General features: G+C 29.8%; 1 long non-coding RNA gene across 1 annotated transcript; it reads left to right on the top strand.

Annotated features, from left to right (window-relative positions):
- The first annotated feature begins 302 nt into the window (after positions 1–302).
- Positions 303–11,278, top strand: LOC134705299 (uncharacterized). Its single transcript, XR_010105531.1, has 3 exons — positions 303–365; positions 3,354–3,469; positions 11,166–11,278. It is a non-coding gene; the product is annotated as an uncharacterized LOC134705299 (long non-coding RNA).
- Positions 11,279–11,486: the final 208 nt, after the last annotated feature.

The following is an 11,486-nucleotide window of genomic DNA, read 5'->3' as shown; positions in this document are numbered from 1 at the left end:
GTTTAGTTGTAGCGATTCCCTCGATGATTGCTTGTTATCTGGATTTGTATCTTTTTAATCGATTTATTGAATTTGAAACTCGGTATACAACCGTAGCCTCAAATTGACTATGATTTCTGATTGATTGTCCATTGATATTTTTGTCACCTTTTCGTATCATCGATGAAGATCTAACATCAACAACATATATAATGTATGATAGTCATAAAACACATTGCTATAACTGATCATTTTAACCTTTATACATGTATTATAGTGTTTAAGGGGGAAAAAAATAAAAATTATATCCTTTTCAATTTAAGCTTCAACAGTTGAGAAAACAATTACTAAGACGAAACCAACTAGTACAGGTGGCAATGCAGAAGGTATAATATGATCTTGTCTACACTGTTTAAAAACCATCATGGCTTCTATCTAACACAAACAAGTTAATTTTTAAAATATTTTAAAATCTTTGTAAAACAGTAAAGAAGATAGAAGTTTTCTAAGACTGTTTATCAAAACATTAAAACCGTATGTGTAAAAACAGAAAATTTCGAGAGTGGAAAAAAAAAAAAAAAACATACAGCTGTCTGCACTTCAATTAAGTTTTTTTGTTTATATTATATCGATTGCTTGATAACGGTTTTATGTGTGGATGAATCACATGGAAACTAAACTATGTTATATTGCTGAATCTGTCAAATTCTACATTCATCATATTTCCGAATTATAAACATCTATTTTATTAGCAATCAAAACCGGATTTTAGAGTTACTATACAAATACTCTCTACTCTAGGAACTGTGTGTATCAGATGTGGAAACAGACAAACTCATAAGATCTGTACAAGTTCTTATGATCGAAGTGTCTGTCTTTATGTTAGGGTTGAAACAGTTGACTTTTTTTCTTTCCATAACTATTCCTCAATATAATTAGGGACAGTTTGAAAGAACAAAACCTACTTTGTTTAATAGAAAAGAATGGTCGATGCAGAAAATAAATCTAGGTCTTAGGAAGAGCCACATTATAGATCGAAAAATAAGTCCGACCAAAACACAAATTTAACAAAACTGACTTCATTTAGAAATGATTTTTTTTGTGTTATGGCGTAGAACATGTTTATAACATACAATTGACATTCTTTTGGGGGAAAATCACAGAAATATCGAATTCTGCAGAAAATTCAAAAACAAAGAGACCCTTATCAAATAGTAAAATCAAAAGCTCAATCACAACAAACGAAAGAATAACAAATGTCACATTCCTGACTCAATACAGGCATTTTCTTGTTTAGAAAATGGTGGATTAAACTTGGTTTAGTAGCTAGCTAAACCTCTCACTTGTATGAGAGTCGCACAAAATTCTATAATATTGACAACGATGTGTGAATAAGACAAACAGGTATAATAGGTAAAAATGTCAACACAGGGGTACAACCGTCATTACTGTGTTATTATCTTAATCACTATAAAAACAGGTATGCAACAAAGAAAAACAAAAGGGCATAAAGACCAAGCACATAAGCAAAATTGAATGACGAAAAATTCAAAATTTTATTATAGCAAAATATCAAAATGATGGGATGTACAAGTGCCGAGCAACGTCAATGGATATTACAAAAAAATACATTAAACAGTAAAAGTAATATTCAAAAAGACAAATAACTATAACATGTTATTAAGATGATAAATTTCAGTACAAAGAAAATACTTCAAGACCATCGAGTATTATTTGTGAAGTTGAAACGGAATATTCATCAAAAAGGTCTTGGTATCTTCCGATGAACATTTAAAGAAAAAGGACAAACGTTCTTTGAAATAGCCCTGCTTCATGATTTCCTGCTCAGACACTGGTGTGAGTAGCAGCTGCAAGCACTTGAATGCCGAATAAGTTGGGAAATGTATATCCTATATGCAGTTGAAGTTGGTATATTGTTACTTAGTGTGGGGAAATTGATAATTTCAAAATTCGGATCGTCTCTTTTTTCATAGATTCTTGTCCTGAGATGATTGTGTTTGACAAATTTGTGGTATAAGTCTACAATTGAGGCGGAGGAAGTAGTGGATGGTGTTTCTTAAAGTTCTAGTTCTGGGGGATACATTTATTGAACCCAATCAAAAAATTTTGGATTATAAATGGAAAGTACATCATCAATATATCTGAATGTGAAATTCATTGACCTGGCTTCTTTGATTTCCTTGTTTTTGACAAGTATCTGAAGGAACTCCAACTCATATGGAAATAAAAAGAGGTCGGCAAGTAAAGGCGCACAATTCGTTCCCATAGGAATGCCGAAAATTTGTTGTAAAGTCATCCTACAATTTCAACAAATATGTTGTCGATTGGAAACTTCAGCATACTGATCACTTAATCCGTGGAGCATGTTTTACCTTTTTGTTCACTATTAATAAAATATGACGTATGGAATCCCAAACTTAAATATGTATAGTGTATGCTACAATTAAGACAATTTTTCTATTTCACATGGGCAATGAGAAATATAGAGGGTTGAAAAATCACAAGTGTTGATAGAACTAATTTCAGAAACAGTTCGAGATTTGAAGTATCCAGAAGTATTTTTAGAGTTTTTGAGAATCCACATATGGTTAATACCACTACGCGAGTAAATAGTACTAAATTATAGTCCTATTGTAAAACTATTTACAACACTGGGTTGATGCCACTGCTGTTGGACGTTTCGTCTCCGAGGGTAGCACCAGCTCAGTAGTCAGCATTTCGGTGTTGACCTGAATATCAATTACGTGGTCATTTCATAAATTTCTTATTACAAAAGTTTGATTTTTTCGGAAAAACTAAAGATTTTTTTATCCCAGGCATAGATTACCTTAGCCGTAATTGGCACAATTTTTTTTGAATTTTGGATCTTCAATGCTCTTCAACTTTGTACTTGTTTGGTTTTATAACTATTTTGATATGAGCGTCACTAATGAGTCTTGTGAAGACTAAACGCGCGTCTGGTGTTCTAAATTATAATTCCGATAGTTATTCACAATATTATGAAGACCCTCTTTCACTGCGGATAAATTTTTTGTCAATCTAATGGACAATTCTTGAGTCGAACATGCAGATGATCCGGCAATATACCGTTGTTTGTATGGGATTTTGTGAAGCTTGGGTATCCAATACAAACAAGGTAAGTCCTCCAACTTGTTGTTCAATGTAATTTTCATTGAAGCCATGAATGACTTATGATTCGGCAAAATCTCATCCTTGTTCCGCAGGAACAACAATATACTTCTTTTCTTTTCTAAGAGCGTTGTTCAATCCTGACATTACGTATTTTATTTTTATTTCTAAAATAACAAATATATTAACCCAAAATGAAATCAAGCATTACTTCTTTCCAATAGGACGATTATTGACGATTACCATGGGCGTGGTTGGCACAGTAGCAAGTTTTATTTTGATGTTCGAGGTCGTATCAATAGTACATAAAGTTCAATATATGGAATCATCACTTGCTGGCGTAAGTAAAAAAAAGAAATTTGAATTACTGAACTCGACGGCAAAACAATATATACATGACTTAATATAAGATATAATAAAATACGCGAATCTATGATTGATACATTATAGTATAAAGTTGTCAGCCCGTCCATTTCCCCCCGGAACTTGGTACAATAACTCTTGTATTTATGAAGTATTTACAAAATTTGTATACAATAGTTGATTGCATACCCATTTATTTATATTAATTTTAGATTATTTACAGCATTTTAATAGAACTGTAGTCATGCTGACATTTAGAGCATATATTTCCCTCAATAAATGCTGATTCACTGTATCGTTCTGAAACTATTACCCAATTTAAATCGTTTAATTATTTCCATAAGAACAGCTTTTCATGGATTTAGACTTATTTTTAAATTAACAAAATGTTAACATGGTTTTTAGTTTCATGAAACAGGTCCTTAGCAGTTTTGTTGATTTAATTAAAGACTACTGTGGAATCACATTCTCTCACAGTGCACATAATGAAAACTAACACAGCAGCAGTATGACTGGATTGTAATTAAAGGCAACAGTAGTATACCGCTGTTCGAAATTCATAAATCGATAGAGAAAAAACAAATCCGAGTTACAAACTAAAACTGAGGGAAACGCATCAAATATAAGAGAAGTACGACAAAACAGAAATGCAACATTAAAATGTAACACACACAGAAACGAACTTTAATATAACAATGGCCATTTCCCTGACTTGGTACAGGGCATTTTAAGATAAAAATGGTGGGTTGAACCTGGTTTTATGGCATGCAAAACCTCCCGCGTTAATGTCAATGTTAATTATAACATTTAAATGACAACATTACATGACAGGACTACAATACAAATAAACGGGAGAAAATATATGACAGAAATGTAAGCATGAGCTTTAGAAACGTTAAAGATTGAGCTGCACTATTTGACACAAATGCTTCAAATTATATAATTTCCAGTACACATAAAACCTTATATCGGGCAGATAACAAAATATCTGCGACAAGAGGAATGAGATTAGTTGGAGGTGATATACAATGAAACAATGTTAAAAAAAACTTAATACAAAGAAACATAAAAGAGATGTGGAAAGTACGAAAGGGATATTTCGAAATCATAAGTCGATGACAAACGCGGACAACACCGTGACAAAATAACGGAAAATGATTAAAAGACAAATAGCAATATGCAAAACACAATTATACAGAAATACAAAAAAATATCCAGTACACAGGATTTACGGGCATCGTTGAAATGCCTACTTTGCAATCTACTATTTTTGAATATAGTGCGTTGCCTTGAATCTTCCCTGAATTAAAAGCCAATTACATACCATTACAACAATCGCTACTTGTTTATGGAGTAACTACAGTGTATAACTGATATATTCAACCACCAATTAATAGCGGACGCGTGATATAAAATTCAACGAATTTAAACATTTATGAAACCTATTATGTTACTTGCTTAGGAAATAAGACATCAGGAAAATTATATGTTTTTTACTTCGTATTAGAATAAAAATAAAAAAAACAATTGTCTATTTTTTTCTCCTTTACTGCAGACAGGAAAAACCACATGTATGATAAAAAAAAGAAAAAAATCAAATTGAATTGTGTAAATCTGGTCATGTTTTGAAAATAAAGAAATCTCCTGGCATCTTGTTCTAAACATTTAATTCCTTAAAAAATGATGTCTGTGCTTGATATACATTGTTGTAGAGAACAAGATCCACTTGAGCAAATATCAACACCATATTTTTTCCTTGTAATTCAATTTGAGAATACAATTTTCAATAATTTTTTGAATTTGAAATCCTGGATTCCTAGATGTAGTCATATTAGAATTTCGTTATTTCAAGGAGATATTTTGACTCTGAATGAAATGAATTTTCTAGATACTACTGAAACGTAAAATATATTTTGAGAACTCTTGTAAAATATGGTCAACCCAACAAGAAAAATCCCTCATAAAAGCTACCAAATCATCCTTTTAAAGCCAACAAAGCACTATACAAAATTTTATGAAAGCCTGAACTACAGGAAAGGAAAGATAACTCTAGTTCCACCCGATATTCATTTATTCGGGTATGTATAGCCAATTACCTGTTATCTCTGTTAATATGGTAATTGCAAAAAAGTAAGGTAAAATCTTAGAATTGATGCTGAAATGAAGTGCATATTTTAAAAATCATCAAAAAGTGAAGTTTTAGGAATTAAAGAATTTGATATCTAATTGAAAATATTTTACTGAAGAAAAAAATCAAAATGGTAACTATACAGCATTTAAGGCTTCAGCTATAATACAAATAAAATAGTAAGTGATGATAATTTTTCATACATATATGTCCCATACATGCAAGTTTGGTTTGAAAAAAAATTGGGTTTATTTAAATCTGAATTTTATGAGGATTTTTACATTTAATTCCTAGATTTTCATCACAACATTTATTTATTTAAATTTTCACTGTTAAGTTCTGCAAAATATTAATTTTTGGATTTGATATTAAACCATTTATCTGCAAGGACATTCTATTTCCATACACAATCTGTTCGTTTTTATCTCTTCTGATTTGCAATTAAAAGCCTTCTTTGAGATATGTTTTGATTGAAGATGTCTTCCTGAGTGTTGAAATCATTTAAATATCTTATTAAGAATAATTGACATGATTTTAACAAAATATAAATCACATTTTTGCAATGAAGTGACCACATTATCTGACAATTTCACTAAAGTGTATAGTTTTAAAAATATTCATTATTTTTAAATTTTTAAATTTGAAGGAATTTTAAAATATAAATATAAATTTTAAAACCAAGCAATTGCAAATACTTAACTTATAACTTAGAAAAAAGGCTATTAATCTTAATTTCGAACATTTGATACTAAATATATAAAAAAACATCATCCCATACCTTAAAAATGGAGTAAAAAAGACCATAGATGATCCTGAGAATGAAGATCTAGGTATTAATTTAATAAAAAGTGTTTAGGTAATGGCTTTTGAATTAAATTATAATTTGAAAATGGTGCTGCTAGTCACCCTGATGATGTTTTACATTATTACGGCTGAAATTGACGTACAGAAGGAAAACATGTTCTTCACATCTGTGATGTATTAAACACTCACTGTTCCAGAACTGCATCAACTCTGAACATAAGAACATTAGATATATGTGTATAAATTCCATCAAACAAAATCATGATAAAAGCGATTTTTTTTACCATACCTGATAACCACATTCTTCCTGCTAAAACCTTGTCTTATAATTAATTTGAAAACTTTAGGGTGAATATAGTATTGAACCAATACTAAATTTCCTCAGCACTACATTTTGTAGCTTTCAAAAAACATATTTATATCTCTTGACATTTTATCAGAAGCATTATTATTTAAGTTATTAAAAAATTAAAGTTTAATATATATTTTTTTTTATCAAATAAAATAACTTTTAATTTAAGAAAGTTTATAAAAACATGAATTCTGCTGATGATAAATATGTTTGGGTAACCTAGTATAAATCAAATTGGGCATATAAATTTATAAACAACCGCTGTACACTAATTATAAATATAACAACATTTTTTTACTTCTGCTTTTTTTGTAATTTTCAAAATTTCTTTAGCCAATATTTTTTGTGTATTATATACCTTTGATTCCTCTTGTCCTTTTGAGACTTCTAATTTACGCCTAGCATTTGTGTAAATAAATCAAAAATTGGTGTTGAACGTCTGAAAAAATAGTACAGCCATAATAGATACAATGTACAATGTATATCAAGCACAAAAAATAATATATCGGTAACTGGACTTTTCGTTAAACAGGGACACAGAAATAAAAGGTACTTTAAATTTATTGCTCATACTGCTGTCAATTAAAAGGTTTTATACAGAACAAGCAATACAAAGTCATGAAAGTCAATTTGATGTATATAATTATTAAAGCTAATTTCTTTGAGAGTTAGAGTAAATTAAAGTGATTATAAGTTAATGGGAAAACAGTCTCAAAGTTCATAACTTTAACATTTTTACACCTTGTTGAAATACCATCTTGATCTCGTTCTTGTTTTCTCATCACCAGCTGTCTTCCTTCTGACATCATGGGTTACTCTGAAATCATAATTTTCGTTGGCTGTTACCAAACCACTTTGAACAGCAGTTCTGTTTAGAGTCATGAAATCTTTTTCTGATTTTTTATCTTTACTTTTAAATGGCAGTGTTGTTGTCGAACGATTTCTCGGCCATCAACGTAAAGCTATACAAAAATAAAATATTACATCATATATATTATCGATACAAGTTTTATTTTTTCAAAAAACAAAGATAATGATCACTGAGTAGAAAACATATTATGAAACTAGTTTGAACTTAAAATGTAGGTTGCAGAACTTTTTTTTATCAGTTTTCAAACAATTGATTTGTTTTTAAATACTTTCTGATTTTCCATTTTAGGAAATCTATAATCTAAATTTTAACAGAAATATCCAATTTGACAATGCAGGAACATACATGACACACAACAATAAATAAAGATATTCCTAACTTGTGAAACTCACATAAAAATGTGACATTATTAAATTCAGTTGTACTGTGATGTTAATATGTATCCACTACTGACTAGCATATATATGTTTAATTGTCAGTCAGATAAGTAAAACACTTTCCATGAGTCCTTGACTTTTCTCATTCTTCATTTATTAAACTGTTATTGTGATGTAAAATTGTCTTCCCATTCTATTATTTGCTTAAAAACATTTCTATTATATAGATATAGGAAGATGTGGTGTGAGTGCCAATGAGACAACTCTCCATCCAAATAACAATTTAAAAATTAAACCATTATAGGTTAAAGTACGGCCTTCAACATGTATGTCAATTTACAATTAAAGTATTCTACATTTTAATTTTGAAAAGCTCTTCTTTACTTTTATTATGTAACCACATAAAACATGCAAAATATAAAAAAATTGTAAGGGTTCCGCGGAACCCAGTGTCTCGCCTATTTTTGCTGTAAATCACAGGCTCAACAACAATGAGGAAAAAAATCAATAAAAATATTCCTCTTGTTACTATTTTATGATTGTAAGAAAATCTAAGTCTATTTAGAAGTAAATTCCAGAAAAAACGGAGTTATCTTTTTACAAACTTGACTTCTGGATACAATTTTAGTCTCTTATGATCATAAATAAGCTTCTGTCCAAGTTTGGTACAAACCCAGGATAGTTTAAGAAAGTTATTAAAATTTTAAAAACTTTAACCACAGAGTGAATGTAATGGTTCCCCGCAGAAAAACTAAGTCTATTTAAAAGTAAAATATGGAAAAAATGGATTTGTTTATTTACAAAATTTACTTCTGGATACTATCTTATGATCATAAACAAGCTTCTATCCAAGTTTGGTACAAACCCAGGATAGTTTAAGAAAGTTATTAAAATTCTAAAAACTTTAACCACAGAGTGAATGTAATGTTTCTCGCAGAAAAAACTAAGTCCATTTATAAGTAAAATACGGAAAAAATGGAACTTTATTTTTACAAAATTTACTTCTGGATATTATCTTATGATCATAAACAAGCTTCTGTCCAAGTTTGGTGCAAACCCAGGATAGTTTGAGAAAGTTATTAAAATTCTAAAAACTTTAACCACAGAGTGAATGTTTTGTTTCCCCGCAGAAAAAACTAAGTCCATTTATAGTAAAATACAGAAAAAATGGAATTTTATTTTTACAAAATTTACTTCTGGATACTATCTTATGATCATAAATAAGCTTCTGTCAAAGTTTCGTAGACATCCAGTATAGTTTAAGAAAGTTATTAAAATTTCAAAAACTTTAACCACAGAGTGAATATTTGTTGACGCCGCCGACGACGCCGACGCCGACGGAATGTAGGATCGCTTAGTCTCGCTTTTTCGACTAAAGTCGAAGGCTCGACAAAAATGAGGTGCTGAAAATGAAGATTAAACAAAGTCAATGAAAGTACATGTATATAATTAGTTAGTAATACAAATATATAATTACCACCATCAGATCCACCAAATCTCTCTTCAATTGGTCTACCAAACACAAAACTTCCGTCTTTTTGGACCTGAGTAATGCCCTGTTCTTTGGTCTTCCAAGTTCATTATGAAAGTTAATATAAAACTCATTCAATATTAGTAGTTCATAATTTAAATGTTCAAAAGTAGATAGTTTAGCATGATAATACTTTAAGATATATTGCTGCGTATCAAGGGGAGGGGCCAATAAAGATTGCATTACATCTAGCTTGCATTTTTACAAATGTAATATACCATTATTCATTTATCATGTAAGCTGACCTATACTACCTTTACACTAATTAAAGTCTCATTATACATGTACAAATGTACATTTTTGCATTTTGTACTCAAGTATACAATTATGATTTGGTATTATCATCTGTTTTGACAACTGGATGCAAAAATACTGAAAACTTAAATATAAGTACAAAACTCAAGTGTTTGTTGTGTATTGTTAGTAATATTTACATCGAAATTTTACAGTTGAAATACTTCATTTGTGCACTAAATATAAACACTCATCCACTTCAAATCTCTTTAATGATTTCAATAGATTAGTAAATACTTACACAAGAATCAAAATAATTAACTCCTCCTTATATCAGGTTGGGATTAAATTTATGTAATCATTGTAATGACTATTCCTTTTAGTTTTATGAGTGGTGTATTTCAAACGATAAAAAATACTTTTTTGAAGAAAAAAAACACCATTTCCAAATGAGTAAATATCTATATTATTTAAAGAAATTTTCCTCAAAGAACTATACCTCTATCTTTTATTTTATGTTCCCTATTGAAATTTTGAAGAAAAAAAAATTTTATGGTCAAAACTTGTCCAAGAATTTTGTAGTATTCCCAGACTCATGTCTGCTTTATTATTAAACATATATGGTCCCATCTTTTAGAAAAGTTGTTCCACATGTTCCAAATATAATGATTTTTTCCCTTTTTAAGTTAAAAATCTAAGTTTTCCTTTTTTCTTATTTACAACAGTAAAATGACCCCTTGTCTCAGAATAGTCCCTCATTTAAGGGATATCCCTCATTTGGGGGTTGTTCTCATCCTGTATAATTCTTACCTAAATTGACTAAAAAGAGATAGAAATTAAATTACAAGTACCTACTGCATTTACATGTAGATTTTTTTTACCAAGATCAGACAGTAATGTTTTAAAGGACCTCTCCTTGAAAAATGGACAGACAGTCTGCAGAGACCTGTAAATTTGGACTGCCCATCTACATGTCTGTCCAGTAATTTCTCTTCCTTTTTTATCTTGATCATTTTTGTCTGTGCTGTAAATTATACGCTATTACTTTGACAACACTTATGTGCGTGAAATACATAATTAATTTGATTTTTATCTGTAAACCGCGGAATAAAGTAAATTACACAATGATACAGTATTATCAAGATATAGATGTAATTATGACGGAGCACTTTCTCAAGGTAAACAAATTCTTTTCATTTTCCCTGATTTATCTTTTTTTCGAAAAGAAATATTATCTTGTTCATCGACTTCTAAATCTTTGATGAATCAAAATGAACAATCGATTTTGTTTATATTTTGGGATCGTTTACCAATGTCTTTTAAATGAATTATAGGTCAGATTCAAATTATTTTTTTAAAGTATAACTATGTTACAGGAGAAACAAACAAGAAAGGAATCTGAGGAGCAGTTAATGGATTCATTTACAATTGAATTGTCAGATGATGATGGTGAAAGAATACTCACTAAAGGAGTAGACACAAGAAACATTCCACCAATGTTTTACATGGATATTATTGAATAACTGATTGTACTCAATAAATCAATTAATACATAGTATGTGTCAATAGTGTTTGATTTTCCAATGCTTAGTGGTAACTGTTACAATGAGTTTTGTTTATTGTTAAACACAGCATATATACTCTCTGTCGGAGAGAGAGAGAGAGAGAGAGAGAGCGAATGCACATGTAAAAACATG

Source organism: Mytilus trossulus, chromosome 2 (assembly GCF_036588685.1).
Source record: "Mytilus trossulus isolate FHL-02 chromosome 2, PNRI_Mtr1.1.1.hap1, whole genome shotgun sequence".
NCBI classification, from domain to species: domain Eukaryota; kingdom Metazoa; phylum Mollusca; class Bivalvia; order Mytilida; family Mytilidae; genus Mytilus; species Mytilus trossulus.
The sequence above is the reverse complement of the archived record's forward strand: the minus strand, read 5'-3'. Positions and strand labels throughout refer to the sequence as shown.